At 44.5% G+C, this 21,570-nt stretch overlaps 1 long non-coding RNA gene across 1 annotated transcript; it reads left to right on the top strand.

Moving 5' to 3' along the window:
• Positions 1-3,270: 3,270 nt before the first annotated feature.
• On the top strand, positions 3,271-7,878 carry LOC114896238. Its single transcript, XR_003793748.1, has 2 exons — positions 3,271-3,445; positions 6,217-7,878. It is a non-coding gene; the product is annotated as an uncharacterized LOC114896238 (long non-coding RNA).
• Positions 7,879-21,570: the final 13,692 nt, after the last annotated feature.

Below are 21,570 nucleotides of genomic sequence, written 5' to 3'. Positions count from 1 at the left end.
TGCTCCCTTAACATTAGCCTATTCAGCCAGCAAACATTGATTGAGTGCTTGATGAAGAGGATATGGTGTAGGAAGACGTGTCTCTGCTCTTGTTGGCAAAACAGAAAACACTTGGGATCTGGTCAGGAAACTTTGGTTATGGTTTTAGGTGAGGTACCATAACTGGCTATGTGGCTTTGGGTAAGTTACTTAACTTCTCTGTGCCTCAGAAATGAGGTCTGCCTTACTGACCTCATAGGTGCACATACAAAATACCACCTGCAAAGATGCTTGAGAAAAAGAGCAACTGCTATACAAATGAAAGATTTCAAAAGCCACACTATAATGAATAGATCCTACAGCAACAGAAGTGGCAGCTTAGTGAGTCCCTACTATGTGTCAGGCACTCTGCTAACCATACACATTATCTCAGTGAAGATCATACCCCTGTGAGGCAGGTATTATTAGCCCATTTTCCAGATGAGAAAACTGAGGTGTCAGGGGTTGGGAAGCTCTCCCAAAGTCAGACCCCTAGAAAGTGATGGAGCAGGCTTCAAGTCCAGGTCTGACTTCAGAGTCTACCTAGACTCTGGATCTTTAGTTTGGTTCTTCATCACTCCTCACAGTTCTGCACTAAGAAATTGTACATATTGCTTCCTTAATTTTACTCATAAGAGAACTAGCATCAAAAAATTGGGTCACATGCTATCTCATGGAAAAAATATTAAAACTTAAAGCTATGACTTTCCACACATATGCCAATGTATGGAATCCATCAGTTACAAGATCCTTCCATGAAATACTTTCTTCATAAAAATGTAAATTGGCAATGTGTCTTAAGAAAAATTCTAGGATGACTATTGAGATTCACAATGTATAGTCTTAGGAGCATGAGCTATTATTGACTAAGGGAAAAGCAAACAAATGACTATGGAAAACCAGAAGAGAAGAATGAACAGGAAGAAGGAATTCACAGAAAGAAAACTAGAAGAAAGATTCAGGCAGTTTTCTTGAGTTTCTTGCCATATAGGAAATAGAGTGGCATGAAGGATTTGTAATGAGGACTTCCCTAGGAGGGCTAAGCCTCCAGGGTACAGAATTGTCAAAGCCCCAGGTAACACCCCTTATAGGATGCCCAGGGGAACTGCTAGGCAGATATGAAGGGCCTTGCTTCGTGAATTATGCAGTCTCATTAGCTGGTGATGAGGGGCCTTACCAGATTTGGGTACTATTTGGTGCTTGATATGTCTTTCATGAATCACACAGCTGCAAAGAAGGTTCCTGAGACCTTCAGTGCAGGAGCAAATATCACCTGAGAGCTCCCAGGGTAACGCAGGCACTGCTCTAACGCTTTATATACAACAACCCTTTAATAACTAATTCATAATGGCTCTATTATCTCCATTTTACAGATGAAGAAACGGAGGCTTTTTGCCTCAAGTAAAAGTAGCACAACCGGGATTTGGACGAAGGCAGTCTGGCTCTAGAATCTATTCTTAACCACTCCATTAGTTAATCTCTTCAAATTAATAACAAGGAGGAGGGAGGAGGAGGGGACCAGGAATAGAAAAAGGAGATACAGGACAAAATTAATGCATCCTATGAATACCACCATTTAGTTCAACAAGCAGCTTCTCCTATGGGCCCTGCCTTGGGACGAGGCACTTCTGGGCCACAGACCATTCACGTCCTGGAACGGGCTAGGTTATTTCTATACAAGGTGATAATACTGTAAAACAGGAAAATCCGCTGGTGCAGGACAGAAATTCAAGTGTTGCACAGTACATACTAAACGTGGAAAGTTACTGAGTTAAAGTGGTTGACCAGTAAGGCACAGGCCCATTCAGTCACAGACCAACTATTGTGGATTCCATTGCCACTCTGCTTCCGTAAAACAAACCTTGTTTAACCAGGTTGCTCTGCAAAAGTAAAATTTAAACAAATTTACAGCCCTACTATGTTTGGTCTCTGTTTGCTTCAAAGACGGCAAACCACTTGGGCAAACTTTAAAAAGATTATGTCCCGCAACTCAAATTAAATAAAAAACCTTCCACCAGTAAAAGAGTTTCTACTTTCACTGTGTGCTTGAAAGTTTTCACAATAGGATGGTTAGAAAATATATTCCACTCAAATCTGCAGAATAATGACTAATCTCCTACATGCACCAGTTCGTTAAATCGCCTAATGGCAGCTATGGAAAAGTAAAAGCCTTATCCCGAAAGCTTTTGCTCTTTAAAAGGATAATGAGCAAGTACGTTGCAACAGAGACCAAAGAAGCATGTCCCCAGGAATTCCACTGGGGCAGCGAATTCTAATGGGACCGCCAAGGAGGTTCCCGCTCCCTGGGTAGGACCTGGGAGCAAAGCCGCGTGGTGAGGGCCGGCGGGGCCTTTAGGGCTGGGGAGGGGAAATCACCCCTCCGAGTGGGTTATCGTCTCCTCGCCCCCGTCCGCCAGTGGCGGCAGGGAGGAGCGCCGGGGACCGAAACTCAGTCGTCACCAGTGTCCGGGCAGCGTGTCCGCGCCCGGCGGGCGGCTCCCACCTCTCGGGGGGCCGGGGACCTGGGATGCCCCATAGAACTCTCACAGGCGAACACGAGGAGCTCCAAAAACAAAGCGAGTGGCTGGGGGAAGGGGCGGGCGTGACGGGCGCGGGGCCGAGCACACACACATTGCTTTGAGCGCGGGCGCCTCCTGCCAGCCCGGCCGACCAGCCTGGGAAGGGCACGCGCGTGCCGGCGCCCTGTTCCCGTCGCCAGGTCCGGGACGCCCACAAACCCCGCACGGTTCCCCTTCCTCTGGGGCGGAAATCGGAGAAAACCCTAGCCGAGGGAGCCCCGGGGTCCGCGCCGTAGTCACAGCCGGGACTGGAGGCTGCCCGCCGCGCGGGAGGCTCATACTTTTCTTTTGGGGGGTAAGATGGCAGGTCCGGGGAAACAAAGGAAACTTGGGCTCGGCCCCGGGAACGGCGTGTGTGGCTCGCTAGTTCGCCCCGGGTCGTGTATGGGAGGTGCCGGGCGCCTGTGCCAGCCTGCACGCTGCCTGCCCGGGGAAAGACAAAGCATCCCTCCGGGAGCCAGCAGCGCCGGCCGCCCACCTGCCGCCCGGAGGTCTCCGGGGCCGGCGGAGGGAGAGGGCGCTGGGAGCCAGGCGAGGGCCGGGATGCGGAGAGGCGGCCAGCGGGCGCGCGCGGTGGGCGGCGGCGGCGGCGGCGGCGGAGGAGGAGGAGGGGAGCGCGGGTGGGCGGGCGGCGCCACGTCACGGCTATTGTGGCTGTCCCGGTATATAAGGTCCCGCCCGCCAGCCGCCCTCCCCACCTTGCCTGCGTCCGCCCGGAGCCAGCGGTCCTTCACGTACCCCGCATCCAGTGAGACGCGCTGCGCACCGACGGAGCGGACATGGGCAAAGCGATGGTGGCCAGGCTCGGACTGGGGCTGCTGCTTCTGGCACTGCTCTTACCTACGCAGGTGAGGTCCTGGCGCACGCTGGGGCTTGGGGTCCGCGCCCTAGGGGGGTGGGGCCGCCCCCTGGGGACTGGCTTGCGCCCCCCACCTCGGGCCACGGGCCCGAACTCGGAGAGAGAATCTAGTAGAATCTGACCTGGTGGGACGGCAATGTGGAGCCCACTTTCCACTCCGTGGCGGCTGCCTCCACCCTTTCCGCGGCCCCGGAAACAAAGCACCTCCGCGCGTGGGCTGGGAGGACTCCGCCCCACCCCGGGTTCCGCGCAGCCCTTCCCAGGCAGCCTGACGCCCACCGCCTGCTTTCACCCAGAAGTCCGAGGTGCTAGCGGGGAAGAGAAGGTGCGCTCCCCACCTCTGGAGCGCCTGGAGACCTCAGGCCTTTTGGGGAGGTCGTCCCTGGATCCCATGAACACCCCGCTTCCCTCTACGAGTGTCTTCGCGTCCCCAGCGCACCACACAAAGAGAGGGGACGATACCCTTCGGGGGCGCTGCTCTCGTCCGTTCTCCATTCAGAGCTGGTTCGTGGATCCCGAGGAAGCCGCGGCTACCTGGCCCTATCAACCCACCTCAGTCCCGCGTGTTTCGGGGCTGAGGCCTGGGCGGGGACCCTCTCCTGACCCTGTGCTCTCCCGGGGACGACTTTACAGGTCCATCTCGTCACCACGGAACCCCGTGTTAGCCAGATTGACTAGCTCTGGGCAGGCGGTGGGTGGGACATTTCTGTCCCGAGTCCCCGCAAGGCTTTGTCCCTGTCCCCAATGCCTCCTCTCCAGATCCTCTGTCCCGGGAACCGACCTCGCTTGCGGTGTCCGGCCGGGTGGGTGCGCGGCGGCCGCGAGGGAGGCCAGGGGCTGAGCCTGGGAGATCCAAGTGGTGGGGGGGCGCTGGGAGAGAGAGAAGGGGCACTTGTCTCCAGCAGCTTGGGCTTGGAGGGTAGGTAGAGGTGACCGAGCGGGTGGCTCGCCATCGCCTTCCATTGGGGCTTTCTGAGTGCTGAGCATTTCGTCCGAAAAGTTGGGTGCGCCAGGTCCCCAGACACCCAGCCGCCGGGCTCACCTGCGAGCGCAGCCTGAGAGCGGAGCGCTCCTCGTCTTGCGCTCCGCGGGCTGCGTAACTGTACCCTATTGTTGTCTTGCGGGTCGGCTGCGCTCGCGAGCCTTTCACCATTCCTCGGTGGGGGAGGGGCACGGCCACCAGAAACGCTGCTCTCCCCCGCCCACTCCATCACCTTTCCAACCAGATCCTCCACCCCACCTCCAAATTTGAGGGTTTTTATTAATAGTTATGCAAATAAATCTTTGGTAGTTTGGTAGGGAAAATTTTGTTTAATGTCAGTTTAATATATTAACAGTTTTTTTCGTTGTTGTGGAGGATCCTTTGATTCTCCTATTGCTGCACTGGGCTCTAGTAAAAAAGTCACCTGATGCACCAAAGCTTTGTTGAATAAGAACAGATTACCTTCAGGGATCCCAAAACAAGTCTTGCCCCCAAACAGCGAGCCCTGTTTTAAATTATGTACCATGTTAATGCTTTCCTTTTAGTGGAAGTGCTTTTTCCTGGAAGCACACGCTATTGGGTAGGTTTCCAATAAATATATTTGACTTGATCGAGATTTTAAAAATTAGTCTATTTTAGATAGGATTTACCAATTTTTAAATCAATGCTTGCTTAATGTCCTTATGGGTTTTATAACAAAAGGAGCTGGGTTTACCTTATGGGTTTACAACAAAAGGTAGAATGGTTTTATCTTTGGATTGATAAGGCAGCCAAACGTACATGTGGCCAGACCTGCTTGGTGCCACGTCCTGGTCCCGCCTGTAATCAGAAGCCCTTGTAAACCCTCTCTTGCAGTGAGAGCTGAAATCTCCCGACTGCCTTTGTTCCGTGACAAAGGAGAGATTACCACGTGCCCCGCTGGACTGTGCATTTAGTGACTCGAAAAATAGTGTGGTGAATAATGCCACTCAGGCGCTGGGACACTGGGGGGGACCTTGGTCCTTGGCCACAGTGGTGAGCTTAGTGACCAGGCAGGAAGGCTGCAGCTGGTGAAAACAACACCAAACCCTCTCATCTGTTGTGAAGTCATTCCGACTAAACGATGCTTTGGGTGAAATCATTTTGCCTTAAGGCAGGGGTTCATTATATTATACTTTTCAACTTAAAATGAATATCGTGGCCATTTTTGAGATGGGTTATATATAATTTTCAAGATTTCAAGGGAGCAGATAAGATACGCAGGGCCCCTTAAGTTAAACGCAAGGCTGTATTAGATGGGTATGTGAAAGTTACCCAGCAAATCCAGGATAGACGACTCAATTCTCATAACATGTCTCAAATTACCATATTTTAAAATCCAAATTATTTGTGCAACTTTAAAATCTCCCCTTCTTGGGAAAATAGAGGAAACCTTTTTTGCAATGCCAGTTAATATAATCAGAAACTGGATTAGTTAACTTGGTTACTTATTACTTTATAAAGAATTAAGGATAAAGTCATACTCTTGGGAGTTATGTAGTTATTGAAGAACATTTTTGTTTGCTTGTTTTTGGTTGTTGTTGCTACTTGCAGTCATTAGGTATCTCTAGGTAGTGGGTTTTGAAACTAAAAGATCTTGGTGGGACTAAGCAAAAATTCAGAATTAAATGATGTGCGTAAGGGAATAATGGGAACAGAGCAATCTGAGAATATATCATCTATCTTAATTGCATATTAAGTGTATGTGGAGACAACTGTGATGTTGGAAATTGATCAGTGTAACTTCTTATATATTTTAGATTTATTCAAATCAAACAACTGTTGTAATGCCTTCAAGTAATTCCTCCCAGCATACCTCAGCTGCCCCCAATCCAGCGAATGCCACCACCAAGGCAAGTGCCGGTACTCTGCAGTCAACAGCCGGTCTCTTGGTGATCTCGCTCTCCCTTCTACATCTCTACTGTTAAGAGACTCAGGCCAAGAAACATCTATACTTCCCATCCTCTAAACCCAATTCAGATGGCATCCAGACATCCAGTGTGACAAGGGGAAAAAAAAACAGGTCTTCATTGAATGAATCTGCCAGTTCCACACCTTATTTTATTGACAGAAACTGTTGAGGATCCCAAATTTGATTGGTTTGAAGAGCATGTGAAGGGTTTGACTAGATGACGAATGCCAATATTAAATCTGCTGGAGTTTCCTGTACAAGATGAAGAGAGACGACATCCAAAATTAGTTAAGAGATGATTTCCTTAAATGTGGCTTAAGAAGTATGGACACATAAAACTCTACCTTGAAAGTGAGAATAGATTTTATCTTACCTAGAGATAAAGAATGGGATGTGGAACAGAGATTCAGTTTTCATTTGTTCATTAAATTTATAAGGCCATAAAACAATGAGGTAAAACAAAGCTTCTGTGATTCTATTTATATGTACATTAGAAGGAACTTCCAGGTGTTACTGTAAATCCTCAATGTGTTGTTTCAGCAGTACTAATTTAATGCTGATGTACTCTAGAGAAAATTTTATGTTGAGCTATCGCTGTTCTCTTGGGAACTGAACTCTTTCTTTCCCTTGGGGTTTGGGTTTGACATTGCATTTGAATTTTTATATAGTCATTGATATGTACCAGGGCAATGATGGATTGGAATCTACCCCAAATCCAAGCATAATGAGTACATTTTGCTTATATATTTATCAACTATTCTTATTCAAAAAGAGCAGTAGATTCATTTAGCTAAACAGATAACAAAGAGTAGAATTACATTGATCTCAACTAATTCAAAATGCTTTTTATTTCTGCGTATGTCGGATACTTTTTACAGTTTAAAAAATGATCTGTTTTGAAGATTGACAAATCTTGAAATTAAAAAGGCAAATATGTGAAGGAGCTAAACTATAAATCAAATGTATTTGGCAAGGGAAGACTGGAAGCTTGCTTACATTAAACTCAGAAAAACTTTTGTACTCTTTTCTGTAAATACTTCTTTTTAAACTGAATCAGAATAGCCACATTTGGAACACTTTATGTTATCATTCAATATTTTTAGATAGTTAGAACCTGGTCCTAAGCCTAAAATGGGCTTGATTTTGGAAAGTAAATCTTTTCACAACTGCCTTGATGCACAGAAACCTTTTTAAAAATAGACACTCCCTAAAGTCTTTTGTTCGCATGGTCACACACTGATGCTTAGATGTTCCGAAATCTAATATGGCCACAGTAGTCTTGATAACCAGTCATTTTTTTTTTCCATCTTTAGAAATCTACACTGGAACAACCATATCCAACAGATCTCAAGCTACTGTGTGTGTGAATGAACATTCTCTTTTGTTTCATGCCTGAATGCTGTACATCTATTTTGGATTGTATATTGTGTTTGTGTATTTATGCTTTGATTCATAGTAACTTCTCTTGTTATGGAATTGATTTGCATTAAACACAAACTGTAAATAAAAAGATGGCTGAAAGCAATCCATTGAATGTTTTTCCAATGCAAGGAACTCTTTGTGGGTTACCATGGTTGTGTGAGTCTACTTAAACCATTAGGGATGTATATACCTCAGTATTTTCCTATTAAACAGAACATTACAATTAAGCTATTTTGCGTTGGCAGCGAGCAGCATGTCTTGGCTGAAGAATCCATCTGAAATTTGACATCTTTAGGCCTTCAAGTGGGCATCCCTACTTACTCAGCAACTATTGAATGCCAGCTACGTGTCAGGTTACTAAAGGTTCGATTGAATGCTGAACTTGCTGGACAAGGCCTTTTCCTATAGCTGAGGAAAAGAGTGTGTATATGACAAATAGGCAGTATACTGGCAAGTGCTGTGAGGGAAACAGGCCAGGGTAGCGAGAATCGTGGGCTATGGTTGAGTGATGATGGATGGTCTTTGACATTTGAGCTATGTTATGGAGGATCTGGAGAACTCCTGGTGGAGGGAACAGCATGTGCTAGGTCCCTCAGTCTGTGTAGTCACTGGCAGTGTATTCATATCTGCACAGAGGGCCACAAGTCACTTTGGTTTTCTGAGATTGTCATTTCCATCTGCTCCTTTAGTAGTCCTGAGTTCTTTTCTTTGACTCTTCCAGTGTAGTCCTGGACTCCTAGCTCTAGCCAAAAAAAGGCTGGAATTTGGGAATAAGAAGTTCTTTGATCAGAAGCAATGTTGTGTGAATCACCGTGGTGGTTGATAAGGTACTCCGTAAATCCACGGATGGTAGTTTTGGTAGAAGCATTGCACGCAGGGAAGGCAAATCCATATTCAGAATAAGTGTTTACTCCTTTAAGAATAAAATGCTGCCCCTTCTATGATGATGTGGTCCCATGTAATCATTCCATCTGGCCGATCACCTCAAGCAATGGAGCCATATAGGGAACTCGGTATTGGTCTCTGATGCAGCAGACTGAGCCCTCAGCAGTGGCTGTAGCCAGATCAGCCTTGACACAAGCCGACGTTACTGGCTGGGACCATGCATAATCTCCATCCCTGCCACTGTGGCCACTTTGTTCATGAGCCGATTGGATGATGACAGGGATGGGCAGGGAAGGAAGCTGACTGGTAGCCACAGAACAGGCCATCTTATCCACTTTATTAGAATCCCCCTCTGCTGAGGTTACCTTTTAGTGAACATTCACATGGGACAAAAATATCTTCACATTCTTTTCCCGTTCAAAGACGTCTCTCCACATACCTCTTCCTCCTCATCCTGCCTTGTCACCGATTTTCCAATCATATTCTATCCATGTCCATTCAGCCAGACTGTTGCCCACAGACCAGGAGCTGGTATAGACTTAATCTCTGGCCATTTCTCCTTCCGAGCGCTGCTTGTAATTTTGCCCACTAGGAGCGTTTCCCTTTATCACTGTCCTTCAGGGATGTCCCAGAATGCCGTTGTGTGGCTGTAGCTGTCCACTTCGGGGTGTGGCCTGCATATATTGTGCGGCAGCTTCTGTAAACCAGGTCCAAGTTTTCTCTTCCTCAGTCAACTGGTCATAGGGAACTCCCCGTGAAGACATAGGTACAGGCTGGGAGAGAGATGGTAATGTAGCGGGAATATGGCCCATGGGCATTTGGGCCACTTCCTCCTGTAACTTACGCGTATGTATTTTTAGGGCCTGCTCAAGCCCAGTATCATTCATGCCACCTTCATTTGACAATGGAGTGCTGATGTGCACATCCAACTTTATGGGTTGGTGGTTAGACCATACCCAGGTCATGATGGGCAGCTCAGGTTGCATGGCAGTCCGTGGTCAAGCATTCAGTCTTAAGCCCAATAACAAGCCAAAGCCTGTTTCTCAAGGAAGGGTTGCTGCCTGCAGAGGATGGCAGGGCTTAGCTCTGAAATCTGAAAACAGACAATCGACGCCAACCCTTGGTCTAATATAAATTTATAGAAAAGCAACCAAAAACTTGCATATATCTTTTTTTTTTTATTTTTAAAAAACACCGTACTTATTTATTTGGCCGCGCCGGGTCTTAGTTTTGACACTCGGGATCTTCGTTGCTGCGTGCAGGATCTTTAGTTGAGACGTGCGAACTCTTAGTTGCGGCATGCGGGATCTAGTTCCCTGACTGTGGATTGAACTCGGGCCCCCTGCATTGGCAGCCTGGAGTCTTAGCCACAGGACCACCAGGGAAGTCCCCCAAACTTGGGTATATCTTTTCAAAAGTAATCATCCATGCTCATGGAGGAGGAACTATTATATAATTACTTTTTCAACTATTCTTTGGAAATGGCTTTAAACAAATATGAGCTGTTTTAAATTTATTAGAGAAATACTCAAAATTCGATTTGGGGGTTATACTTTAAATATCCACGCTGAAATACTAGTCATATAATTAATGGCTAGATTGAGTAACGGGTGGCCATTGTATGGGTGTCTCTTCAGCTAAGTTGAGCCTTAATAGACAAAAGAAGACAATTTAGAGAAAAGCAGATAGCTGCTTTGCCATAACGTTAAGACGAGAAAAATCTGTTTAGAACTAAACATATTCTAAACACCCATACCCAATGCCACTGTCCTTAAAATAGAACTCAAATACTTAGGTAGCTGAAAAGTATGTGTTTTCCGTTTCTCATAGACCTTATCTGGGGTTAGTGTGAATATTTTTGGATTCCTTCCTTAGTATAAAGAGAGTATTTTTTCTAACTTTGGTAGGATGGCATTTTTTGAAACAATACAATCACCATCATGATTTGCTCCTCAGTTTCTCTTCAAATTACATGTCGATTTAAAACCAAATGCATTTCTAAGAAACGTTAGGAAGTTTTCATATCTATGATATCGCAGAGAAATCTCTCTGTGAGCTCAGAGGGTTTGAGGTGGTGTAACTGGCCTCTTAGCAACTGGAGGATGCTCCGGTTTGCGGAAACCCAACAATGTCCAAAACTGAACTCGTTACCTTCCCTCCACAGACCCACTGCTTCTCTCTTCAGAGCACCTACCTGCCAAGTCTCATCACAAACCTAGGAGCCTCCTTCCTCTCTCTTCCCATCTCCAATCAGCCACAGCATCCTGTCACTTCTGAGTCAGAAATGTCTAGGCATCCTGCCTCTCTTTCCCATCTGCCTGCCTTCCTCTGACTTGCATCCTCTGTCAAAGCTGTGCCTCTCTGCCCTTAGTCTTTCCACCCAGTGGCTATTCTTTGAAATGTAGATCTGATCATTTTGCTCCTAACTTTAAAAGTTTGGTTGGCTACCCTTTGCCCACAGAAGATAGAAGAGAAACCCCCATTCACAGACCATAAGGCTTTTCATAGTCTGGTTCCAGCCCAACTTTTCAGCCCCATTTTTAGCCACACTGGATTGCCCACCATTCTCTGAATCAACAATGTCTTTTTATGCCTCCAAGGCTTTGAACGCATTCATGCATGCAACTCAGTGTAGCGGTTAAAGGCATGGATGCTAGAGCCAGGCTGCCTCAGTTTGACTCCCCGCCCAGCTCTGACTAGTGAAAGGAGCACAGGCATGTACATAAATTCTCTGTGGCTCAGGAGTCTTGTCTGTAAAGGCACTGGATAATGGTACCTATCTCGTAAGGCTGTTGGGAGAATTAAATGAGTTAATACACAAAGTTTTAGAAGAGTGGTACATTGCTAGTACTTGATAAACATTGGCCAGCATTCTTTTTGTTTTTCATTACATTAATTTTATTTAAAAAATTTTTTTTTATTGAAGTATAGTTGATTTACAGTGCTGTGCCAATCTCTGCTGTACAGCAAAGTGACTCAGTTATACACATACATTCTTTTTAAATATTCTTTGCCTTTATGGTTTATCACAGGATATTGAATATAGTTCCCTGTGCTAGACAGTAGGACCTTGTTGTCAGCATTCTTTTTTATGGATGTGTGGACATTGCATTGACCTGTCTGTGCTCTTTGAAGGCAGGAAGCACATTTCATTTTGTGCTTCATATTTCATTTCTGGATTCCTGAGAGTAGGTGCTAAGTTAATACTGAGTTAGTAAAACAGCCAGTAGCCGTACCTTAGTAGCAGAGTAAGTCAGTGGGGGAGGGGAGGGCAGCCTTTTGATACTATATTAGGTCTTGGGGGGAAGCACAAGAAGGTAGGGCTATTTCTAAACAGGCTAGTCTCTTGTGGCTGCTCAGTTTTCATCATACAGGCAAACCTGCTTATCTCCAACAATGGTTCTCAAATCTGACTGCATATTAGAATCACTTGGGAAGTTTTTAAAACGGTGATGTCTGTCAGCTTTGCCTACCTAGAAGATTCTGATTTAATTGGCCTGGGTGGAGTTTAGTCATCAGTAGATTTAAAAAGCTCCCCAGATGATTCTAAAGTGCAGCCAAATTGCGAAGCACGGGCCTGAGAGTGGGTTTAGGCAGCTCTGCTTTCTTAGATCATTTGGCGGGCAGGGGCTGGGGAGTCAGACGGGGTTCTGGCCCCTGGCTTCGAACCACTGTGACTATCAGAGGTGCTTACAGTAGAGCTGTGCTTGGAGACAGGTAAGGTCACTTTCCTCTAGTTCATCGTTTGGATTTCTACGCAACTGGAAAAGGACACACGGACTCACGCTAGAGTCCTCTGGGTCCAGCGTCTGAGCCAGCATCATAAGCAGATATAGATGCCAGTCCTTGTTCTGAAAACTTGCTCCATGGCCCCTGGAAACCTCTGGGCTTTAAGAGGATTGGGCTTTGGGGAGATACTTTCCAGTTTAAGAATATTAAGATTAAGATTCCATCCAACTTGAAACATTCCGTGATTCACAATTTTTTTTTCCTGTGAGCTTTTGTGAGCTTGCCCTCCCATCTGTGAAAAATTCGTTTCACTACTCTATGCTGAGCCTTCAAAAATTAATGCAAATTCGTGGTTGTTACTCGAGGAGATACCGGGCATTCATCATATTCATCTGTTGTGTTATTCAGTTGTCATTTTGCGCCCTACTGCATTTTCTGAAGACTTGGAGAAGGGTTCTCTTAATGATAGATTAGCACAGTCTGATTGGTAGTTGCTGTTCATTTTAAAGGAGGCTGCAACAACTTTGAACTGTTTGACGGGGCTTGTGAAATATGACCAGTGACGCAACGCTTGTTGAGAGTTGAATGTGAATGCATTGAGGAAACAAGAGTTTCCCTTTGTAGTTTCATCATTGACACTGTTTGTCAGTAGGCATTTGGTTTTGTATTTACTTGTTTTTAAAAATGTATACATTTTATTTTTGGCTGTATTGGGTCTTCATTGCTGCGCACGGGCTTTCTCTAGTTGCGGCGACAGGGGGCTACTCTTCCTTGCGGTGCGCAGGCTTCTCATTGGGGTGGCTTCTCGTTGCGCAGCACGGGTTCTAGGCGTGTGGGCTTCAGTAGTTGTGGCACACGGGATCGGTAGTTGTGGTTCGCGGGTTCTAGAGCACAGGCTCAGTAGTTGTGGTGCACAGGCTTAGTTGCTCCTTGGCATGTGGAATCTTCCTGGACCAGGGCTTGAACCCGTGTCCCCTGCGTTGGCAGGCGGATTCTTAACCACTGCATTACCAGGGAAGTCCAGTATTTACTTATTACTTATTTACTTATTTATTCTGTCTTATTCCAATTAAAAAAAATTTTGAGTCAGCTTATAGAAACATGCATTATACACCAGGTTACAGATAGATGAAGAATTTGAGGTAGAGGATAAATAACAGTAAAAGAAAGCCATGAATTCATGGATAGGATTGGAGAATGCTTGTCATAGGGTCCTGAGTAGCTTCTGTAGCCAATGGAAGGAAGGGGCCATGATTAGAAACAGAAGCTAAATTGCCTTGCATTTAAAACACATGAGTAAACCAGAAGTACCGCGTTCTGAGGAAAGCTTTTAGTGTGGGTCCTTAGGGGAGGCTTCCAGGTGAATATGGTCAATGTCATTGGCACCATCCCTGCAATGGCAGCAAAGGCAACTTTCTTATGGATGTCTATTTCTTATCATTTTCATCAAAACAAATGATATAGCAAAGCATAATTCAGCAGAAGTAATTTTATCAGTCACCAAAGTAGTGTTAACCAAATATGCACCTCTGTAATTGAATATTCATAGGAAAAAACTGAATATTTAGAGGAATATACGGTCAACATCCTCCACGAATATTATTTTTTGTAATTGAGCTTTTTGATATAGGTTGAGCAGAAAACAATGGCAAACAGCATGTACCAGTTGCTACCCTAAATGCTTTTACATATATTTGCTCATTTAATACTTGATGTTTCTACATGGTCAGTGCTACAAGCACCACCATCTTTTTACAGGTGAGGAAACCTAAACAGAAAGACGGTCAGTAGCTTGCCCAAAGTCACCCCATAATAGACGGTATTTGAACCCATGTTCTGTGGCTCCTTGCTCTCAGCCACTGCACCATCAGCACCTCTCTGACTGTTCGGCGTCATCTTCTCTGACAGGATCATGGAGTATGGCTTTTCCATTTGCTGTTTAAGAACAAAGGCATAAGTTTTTACACTTGTATATACAGTAAAGCTGACATCATGTTGTGAAAATAAAGGAGTGTGTTCAGGGCTGGAGAGCAGCCATGGCGTGTCCACACTGGTGTGTCAAAAAATCTGTGCTGCTGGCCACAGAAGTCTATGGTTTTCAAGCGGGATGTGAAGGGACCCAACAAGGGCATGTGAGGGTTGGGGGCAGGTGGTGAAGGAGAGAACTGAGCAGACTGTGCCTCACAGCCCTTTCCCCTTGGCCCGTCACCCCTACCCAAGTAGAGCACTGCTGTGGTGATCTGTTTCCCTTTTGGGGTTTACATGCAAATGTTAATTAAGCAAAAAATTCCAAGGAAAACGAGTCAGAAATTAGTGTTCCCTGCCATCACAAGCACAATGATTTTTTCAATCCCCAAATTTATTGTTTCTTTCTGATTATGTAAGCAATATACGTTCACTGCTAAAAGTAGGGGGGAAAAGGTACAAAGAAGAAAGTACAAGTCACCTGTAACCCTACCACCTAGAAATAACTACAATTTGTATTTTGATACAAATTCTTCCGGTCTTTTTCCGCCAGTGTGTTTATACAGATACTTGTACACACAAACATATATATTTCAACAAAGTTGTTCTATAACCTGCCTTTTAATTTAATTATTATCACGTGATTAATCATTTCTGCCACATGCTTTTAAAATAGCTCCATAATATTATACCCTTCGGGTGTACTGTACTTAATCCTGTTACTGGCTATTTAGATTGTATCCGGTGTTCTCCCAATTATAATATTTTAATGAACACCTTTGTACCTAGTTCTTTGCTTAGATCTCTAGTTCCTTTTTTTGTGGGTGGGGTCAAACCATTTCACTGAGGGGCTTTGGGGGAGGGTCGAAGGGCTGGGAGGACAGTGAGATCCCAAGTTCGCACTTGGCTGGGATCTTCCCAGCTAGCTTCACAGTTGCTGGAAAGCTCTATTTCCCTTTAGTGAATTGTTAGGAGTAGGATTTCTTGGCGGCTGTTGCGGCTGCCACCTAGATCCTCCCTTCAGGACACAGCAACTCGTTTCCGCACTTCTGAGGGTGTTGACTGCTGACAGCTCACAACTGATTCCCTTCCCAGGACCTCCCTTGGCTGAAGGAAGTTCCCGCTCCTAAGGTTATTCCCCTCCTCCTGGGCAGCTCACTTGCAGTGATTGTGGATGTGGAGGCCAGAGGCCCAGCCTCCTTGCTTAAATCCCAATCAGCTATGGAGGGTCAGCCCAGCTCTGGCTCCCATGGGACCAGGTAAGGCCTCTGTTTGGGATGTATCACAGCCCAGCTGTTGCTTCTGCCCACTGTTGCTTCCCTCCCCGCTCACAGGTGTTGAATCCCAGGGCATCCCCCCAAAACCTCATGCACATGGATCTCCTGTCAGCGTCTGCTTCCCTGGGAACCTGACCTAAGACAGAAATGTTACATACATTTTTATATAACCCTAAATAGTTTCAAGACAACAGGGATGTATGCTTGCTAAGACTTCAAATCGGTGGGCCTGTCTGCAGAATTGAAGGAGGCTAGCGTGGCTGCAGCAGAGAGGAGAAGGAGGAGAGTGTAAGATGAGGGTGCAGAGTTTTGAAAGGGCCAGACCGTAAAGGACTTTACAAAGTTATAGTAGGTGCATGGCAGGAAGCAGGTGACACATCCAGTTGGGTAATTCGAGGACAGTATGTCCAAGTTCAAAGGTGTGGACAGGGTTTAGTAAAGGCCCGAACGGGTGACCATTATCCCTGGTGTTAGCAGGGCGCCCTTAAGAACCAAAGCTTGAAGGAGCAGTTCCTGGACCCCAGCTGGTCACTGTGTGGAGAGGGCTGCCTCACAGGAGCTGGGGCTTTTCAGTAGAGGGACGCAGTCACCCTGAGGTGACCTGACAGAGAGGAAGGTGGGGGAAAGGCGCCTCAACTTTACCCTCCTGCCACCCTCCAGATCTCCTACTGGTACCTCCCATTTGCCATACCCTCCTGGCAGCCAGAGAGCAGGGCCCATATAGGTCAGCCTCCAGGGACACTGCCGACAGGGTGAAGCCAAGTAAGGAGTGAACCAGGTGGGGCAAACCAAAGATCTCCCGCACGGCCGTGGACACAGCTTTGGCTTTATCCTAAGAGCCATGGTGTTAGAGGCTGAATGGTGTCCCCCCAAATTCATATGTGGAAATCCTAACCCTACTGCCTCAGAATGTGGCTATATTTGGAGACAGGGCCTTTAAAGAGGTAATTTGGGTAAAATGAAGTCACGTTGGTAGGCCCTAATTTAATATGACTCGTGTCCTTATAAGGAGATTAGGACACAGACATCCACAGGGAAAAGGCCATGTGAGGACAGAGAGAAGGTAGCCACCTGCAGCCAAGGGGAGAGGCCTCGGAAGAAATCAACCAAGACCTTGCTTTTGGACTTCTAGGCTCAAGAACTGTGAGAAAATTAATTTCTATTATTGAAGCCATGCAGCCCGTGGTATTTTATGGCAGCCCTAGCAAACTAACCTATTTAGGTCATTGAAGGTTGGGGGCGGGGTGAGGTGATTAGATCTTTATTTTGGAAAGATGCCTGGTTGCAGCTGAGAATTGATTAGAAAGTGGCCAGAGTAGGTGCAGAGACACCAAAATAGGAGGCTATTGTATAATCCAGGTGAGAGATAAATAGATAGACTCCACTCCTAGCAGTGGAGAAGAAGTGGATGGACTCGAGAGATATTTAGGAAATAAAATCAACACATCTTGATAATGGATTGGATATCCTGGGTAAAGGAGGAGACATAAAAATATTTATTGTGCTAGCCACATCCTCTTCTAGACACTGAGGGGTACAGGTTGTCTCCTAAGTTTCCAGGGTATACAAGTGAATGGCTGGTGAAATGGGAGACCCTTGAAGAAGATTACATTTTCAACTGTTCTCTTACTGATGTATACTTCAATAGTTGTCAGATGTGTTTATATGTGTGTATATACACGTACACACACACATATTTAGTGCTATTGCAAACGATGAAACAGTAAGCATTCTTCTCTAAATTGAGGTATACCTGATGTACAACATCATGTTGGTTTCAGGTGTACAACATAATGATTCGATACTTGTAATGTGAAATGATCACCCAAATAAGTCTAGTTAGCATCTGTCACCGGATCTAGTTAACAGAATTTTGCTTTCTTGTGATGAGAACTTTTAACATCTACTTTCTTAGCAACTTTGAGACTGCAGTACGGTGTTATTAACTAGAGTCATTGTGCTGTGCCTCACATCCCCAGGACTTACTTATTTTAGAACTGGAAGTTGGTACTTTTTGATTTCATTCACCCATTTTGCCTAACCACCCCCCCGCTCCCACCCCCAGCCTCTGGCAACCACCAATCTCGTCTCTGTATCTATGAGCTTGCTTTTTTTTTTTTAATTCCACATAAAAGGGAGATCATATGGTATTTGCCTTTCGCTGTCTGACTTATTTCACCTGGCATAATACCATCCAGGTCCATCCACGTTGTCGCAAATGGCAAGATTTCATTCTTTTCTATGGCTGAAGAATATTCCATTGTGTATATATACCGCATTTTCTTTATTCATTCATCTGTTGATAGACATTTATGTTGTTTCCATATCTTGGCTATTGTAAATAATGCTGAACATTGGGGTGCATATATCCTTTGGAGTTAGTGTTTTTTGTTTTATTCTGATAAATACCCAGAAGTGGAATTGCTGGATCATATGGTAGCTCTATTTTTAATTTTTTGAGGAACCTCCATACTATTTTCCATAGTGGTGACCACACCAATTTACATTCTCACCAACAGTGTACAAGTGTTGTGTTCCCTTTTCTCCACATCCTCACCAGCACTTTTTATTTCTTGTCTTTTTAGTAATAGCCATTCTAACAGATGTAAGGTGATATCTCACTGTGGTTATGATTTGCATTTCTCTGATTAATGATGTTGAGCATCTTTCCATGTACCTGTTGGCCATCTGTATGTCTTCTTTAGAAAAGTGCCTATTCAGATCCTCTGCCCATATTTTAACTGGATTGTTTATTTTTTTTGTTACTAAGTTGTATGAGTTCTTTATATATTTTGGATATTACCTCCTCATTGGATGTATGATTTGCAAATGTTTTCTCTCATTCAGTAGGTTACCTTTTCATTTTGTTGATAATTTCATTTGCTGTGCAAAAGGTTTTTAGTTTGATGTAGTCCCACTTGTTTATTTTTGCTTAAGTTTCCTTTGCATTTGGTGCCAAATCCTAAAAAACATCAAGACCAGTGTCAAGGAGCTTACTGCCTATGTTCTTTTCTAGGAGTTTTATGGTTTCAGGTTAAGCATTCTTCTCATTCATGTATTTTGTACACACATTCAGTTCCCTAAGAGTGAAGTTACTAGGTCAAAGTGTATGTGCATGGAAAATTTTAGTAGGTACTGCCAAACTGACATCCAAAGAAACTGTACCAATTTATACTTTTCTTAACAGCCTATAAGAGCATTTACATTGGCCATTATGAATTTTAAAAAATGTTAGCGTGCACATTTTTAAGGCTTTTGATAGTATATTGCCCCAGTATCTGCCAGAAAGATCATATCAATTTTTATTCCCACCAGCATGCAGTCATTTTAGCTTGGAAATTTTGTGAAGCAGAAGTTACCAATCACTCGTGTCTAGCCATTAATATTTTGATCTATAGAAATATCTATATATAACTATATATATCTATATACAGAATATATAATGGTCTATATATACACGTAGAAAACATAATCCTATGTATTCTCTCTATATAGAATACACTCTATATATTTATATATATGTTCTATGTGTGTATCTCTAGCGATCATCTATGTATATATCTAACATATAAAATAATCAATAGAATCATGATCGACAGAAGGCTAACATTATATAATTTAACTTGTAGTATATTTCCAAAGATTATTTCAAATGTTTTCTTAAGTAACCAGGTATTCCTGGACATGAACTGTTCTATAGGTTAGCATCTGCAAAACCTGGAGTTTGAGGTTTTAGAGTATTTGGTCTCCACCTATATTCTCTGCCACTTGTACTTTCTGGCAATCAAACTATGCCATAGGGTTATTCTATCTTTCTGTTTTCTCTGAGGGAAAAATGTGATGGTTAATTTTCTGTTTGGCCCCAAGATGCATTCTCTGGCGCACTCTGTGTCCTGCCTTGTTACCATGTATGGACAGCACCCCCGGATGCCCTTGACCTCTGGCTGTTGGTTGGTCCGTTAATGGGAGGTACTGGCAGAAGATGGGAGGGCGGGAGTAGGGGGTTGAGGTATTTACTTCCTCAGCAACTGGGCTTCTGTCTGGTCAGCAGCCGCCTCCCTCTGTGTGCACTGTCCCGAGGGTGGGCCCCTCTTCTGCAGGGCAGTTCTCTCCTACTCCAGTAACACTGTGGAGCCTGAGGGAGGTCAGGGTTCTCACTGGTGCTGGACTGTGTGCCTCACCTTCCTTCGTTGGTCCCTTAACCCTGGGACCCAAGTCATTTTTGCAAGGAACTCCTTCATTCAGTTTGCTTCAGTTAAACCCTTTTGGTGTACCATCTGTTTTCAGGGCCCCGTCTGTTACATGTGCATTTGGCTCACCCCAAAGATCAAAGTTAAAGATAAAAGGTAGGGTACCCTCCAAGGCATCCTAGTTTACCCTCTCACAATATCATATCTGGTCCCTCTCTTGGTCTGTAACATGTCTCCAATGGTCCTGAATGGAGGCCATGACTGGGGACAGGCTTGCAATGAGTCACTGAGCCTGTACTGAGCCAACGTGACTTAGTGTGGTCCGTGGCTGGTTCCTGCCCAGAGCTAGACTGGGAGTGTGACAAAGTACCTCATGGAACTCCTGGCAGATTTCTCCCCAATATGATATATACAAAACCACAGTCTACAGTGGAATAGCTTGTCCTAAAACTCACTGGCTCCTCATATAGAACATGGATCTGAGAAGCAGGGTTTCAATTTATCATGGAGGAGTTTTAGCATATTTATTATTATTAATTTCTTCTTATATTATTATTATTGATCTATTATTATCCAGAAAGATCTTCACAAATAATTATAGCATCAATTTATACCTTGACTTCTTAAAGTAACTCTCCTAAAAAACAAACAAAACCCATTTCAAATTATCAAGAGAAATTGTCAAGGATTTTAAGTTGGATCCTTAGGTGATTAGTTTTGTGTGAAGGTATTTTTAATAAGGGAATTTGTTTTTTCCCATAGAGAAGGAACCAACAACCAAAAGTAAAAACAAAAAAGGACGCTTAAATACTAGATTTACCTTTGGTGTGGTAGGGGAAAGTGAATACAGAAAAGTACATGGGGAGTTATAATCACCTGGGTTTTCATAATTAGGATAAATGTTAGCATTTTGTCGTATTTGCTTCAGGTCGATGTTTTAATTTTTTTTTTTTTTTTTTTTTTTGCGGTACATGGACCTCTCACTGTTGCGGCCTCTCGCGTCGCGGAGCACAGGCTCCAGATGCGCAGGCTCAGAGGCCATGGCTCACGGGCCCAGCCGCTCCGCGGCATGTGGGATCTTCCCGGACCGGGGCATGAACCCACGTCCCCTGCATCGGCAGGCGGACTCCCAACCACTGCGCCACCAGGGAAGCCCTAATAGTAATTATTAATTTTAACTTCTATAAGTTAAAATTCTGTTATTCTGTTACACAATTATATCACAATTTATGCATCTAATTTCCTGCTGATGAGCTTTTAGGTTTTTCCGAATTATGCTACTACAGACAGTGTTGCACGAACATTCTGTCACGTCTTGTTGTACATGTGTTTTTCAAGGTTTATACCTAGTCCTGGTATTGGTGGATCATGGGAGTCTTCTCATTTTCAACAAGAACTGATTATTTTCATCAACTGATTTATGGGCATCGCCTTGGCTGAGCCCCCAGATTGCTGTTGGATGGATTTCTGAGGTTTCTCAGCAAAGACTGGCATTTATTAGAGTCACTGTGCCACTTCGGTTCTAAATGCATGCTCATAGACGCTGGGATGACTAGAATGTACAATTTGTAATCACCTGCAAGAATGAGAGTAGGCAGATTTTAATAGTATTTTTGTGATGTAGTATTTCTGTGTCGTATTTGAAAATAATTTTAAAATGTCAGAAATATGAAGGTGTCACACCTCTTTCATTTATTCAAGAAATATCTCACCAAATATCAGAGTTAAACAACA

This window comes from Monodon monoceros, unplaced genomic scaffold (genome assembly GCF_005190385.1).
Source record: "Monodon monoceros isolate NGI ecotype Baffin Bay Population unplaced genomic scaffold, NGI_Narwhal_1 Super_Scaffold_15, whole genome shotgun sequence".
Lineage (NCBI taxonomy): Eukaryota > Metazoa > Chordata > Mammalia > Artiodactyla > Monodontidae > Monodon > Monodon monoceros.
Note: the sequence above shows the minus strand (reverse complement) of the source record. Positions and strands in the feature narration are given on the sequence as shown.